Below are 2,668 nucleotides of genomic sequence, written 5' to 3'. Positions count from 1 at the left end.
AACCAGACAATAACAAAGGACGATCCGGACACATTTGATGATGAACACCCATATGAAAATGAAAAGGAGACTGGCCTTGCAGGGCATTCGATGAACACCAGTCAGTTTGACAAGAACATGGCAGAAACCGAAAGCAAGAGCAAAATGGACGCTGCACCAGAAACCTTACCAGCGAACCCAAGAGACAGTTTGAGTGACTACGTCACACATGATGTAATAAACGACGATTTCGAGAGCGACGAAGCGTCCGGGCGAAGGGCAAGTCAGGATGACTGGGACAGGGGAGACGGGGAACACCGGAACCAAACGTTGGCATCAGAAGATGGAAAAACCGATGGCGATTCGGACGTATTTGAAGACGAAAACATTTACGAAAATGAGGACGACGCAAGAGGACATTTAGACCGGGACACCGGGACTTCTGCTGTAACATACGATCCTGACAGTGAAGAGGCGGTAGGTCGAAGGTACACGTGGACAAAACCAGACGGTTGGTACAGCGGAGGCGAAACTCGCCAGAACCAATCGCTAACATCCACAGAGGTAAGACCGAATGACGACCAGGACACATATGACGATGAGCACCTGTATGAAAATGAAAATGAGATAGCAGGACATTCGGTGGCAAAAACGAAATGATTTTATGATTCAGGTGAAACTGGTAATGTTAAAACGGCAGAAGAACGCAACAATACTAGCCGTGTAGGAAGAATGTATGTCACTAGCGGGATGTAAGAGAGGTAACTATAATTGGCAAAAATTAATTAAGTAGTCAATTAGCGAAAATTAATCAATTAGCAAAAAAGTTATTGTAACTAACTAACTATACGTAGATGCAGATATAAAGAGGCAAGACTTCAAATTGTTCAGACAGGTACTTAAACTACCAACTTTTAGCAATATTTGTACGTCTCATATATTTTAGACATGTCACCTACAGTTACGTTACAAAAAGTATTCTCTGATACTACTGTACAACACTTCCTGTTTTCTTCCTTTCTTTTTTGGCGGATGATAGTAGATTGTCTTGAGAGGTTGTTCGAGAGATTGCACTTAGGAACCACCAAAATCGTGTAATAGATGCTAGCATTACACTATCCGTACACATAGTCAAAAGTAAAAATTCTAAGTCGAAAGTAAAAATGTTATACATGTTATAAAGTTAAATTGACTGTTCCATTTACATTAATGTCTCATCTCACCATGGCGAGGTTTCTTCATAACTGATACAGAGGAATGACTATGGTGTTGCTAAGAGTTGTATTTCAATAAACATCTGGTTATAGCTGTGAAAGTCTGTTAAACTGTTCATTTCTTATCTACTAGTACTCCCTGGTGATCTCTAATAAACGCGACATGTGCCGAAATAGTCGCTACATTTCCTGGAAAGGATGAATTGTCGTGCATATTGTGGTTTCGCAGCGCCCCCTATCGATGTTGTAGCTGGTACAGGTAAAGCTGCGGCAAGTAAATTTTATGGATGACATCCTCTGCAGACTCCAAATCTAATGCGATAGGGCGGGCAAAAAAAACAAAACAACAACAACAACAAGATTCCTACATTTTCAAATTTTGACATTATGAACCTCGTCAAACAAGAATTCATACCTATATTGTGCTATAAGTTTACCGCCAACTACTAGTTTTACACATACCAAGGAGGTTAAATGCACATACATTTCTCCAGGAAATAACTCAAAGCCTTGTCTTGTCTCCTCTCTGGACATTGAACCGCATCCCTGTCAAAATGTCACATTGAAAGACGTATTAAATGTCAGAAAGATACATACAAATACAAAGACAAATACAAACCAAAACGCGAGCAATACGACTAAAGCAATACATCTACTTTAAAAGGTTAAGTACGGTAAAAAAAAGCCAGGAAACCCACGTACGAAAACAAAGCGAAGCCATACTTACATCTGCTTGAAGATATTTCACTTTCTCCTCACGTCACGCCAGGACCGTAAGTGAAAGTGACCGATAAATTATGCAAATATCCTATTCGACGTCACGTGGTCTACTATATACACGGCTCGCGCTGTCAAATGGTAGCGGTCCGCTGAGCAGACGACCGGCCTGGCGTTTCGGATTGTTTTCTGCTATTTGCATCTGTTTTTGAAGGTAAGTCTCGTTTTTCTTAATACTGTCCGCTAGGTAGTCATCACGGAGGAACAGCCGAGTGCAGTATAACTTCCGAGCGGCTTCCGACATTGCGGAAAAATGTGGTGCAGTGTCGCCTGCCGAGCGCGCTGCAGGCCGCTTCAAGTTTCCATCATGGTGGAGGAGGAGGGTGTGTGTGTGGTGTCGATTTCCTCACAGTCTCCGAAATTTGTTTCCGAGATGGAGTTTCTGATAAAAACACAAGAGCATCAGTTCGCCTCATAGCTGTGACCACACGGTTACGTTCCGTGTACCAGGGTAAACGGGGAGCTGTCATCTTTTTCTCCGGGACTTTGCTTTGGGTCCGACCTTTTGTGAGGGAAATATCGTCAGACAGACGACAAATTCGTGTCCCCAGGAGAAAAATCCCAGGGGCAAATGTCTGTGCGATGGGGTTTTTATCTTCGTTGTACCGAAAACATTGCGTACTTTTGTTCAATTGCTAGTTAAGGTCGCTTTTTATGATTTGGGTTGACCGTTTTCCAGTATAATTCAAATTATGTGG

At 42.4% G+C, this 2,668-nt stretch overlaps 1 protein-coding gene across 1 annotated transcript in view; it reads right to left on the bottom strand.

Moving 5' to 3' along the window:
• The window catches only part of LOC109479601 (gastrula zinc finger protein XlCGF57.1-like), an 8,099-nt gene that overhangs the window by 3,318 nt on the left and 2,113 nt on the right, over window positions 1-2,668 (bottom strand). The window lies entirely within an intron of this gene.

This window comes from Branchiostoma belcheri, unplaced genomic scaffold (genome assembly GCF_001625305.1).
Source record: "Branchiostoma belcheri isolate BF01 breed outbred unplaced genomic scaffold, Haploidv18h27 scaffold497, whole genome shotgun sequence".
Taxonomy (NCBI): Eukaryota; Metazoa; Chordata; class Leptocardii; order Amphioxiformes; family Branchiostomatidae; genus Branchiostoma; species Branchiostoma belcheri.
The sequence above is the reverse complement of the archived record's forward strand: the minus strand, read 5'-3'. Positions and strand labels throughout refer to the sequence as shown.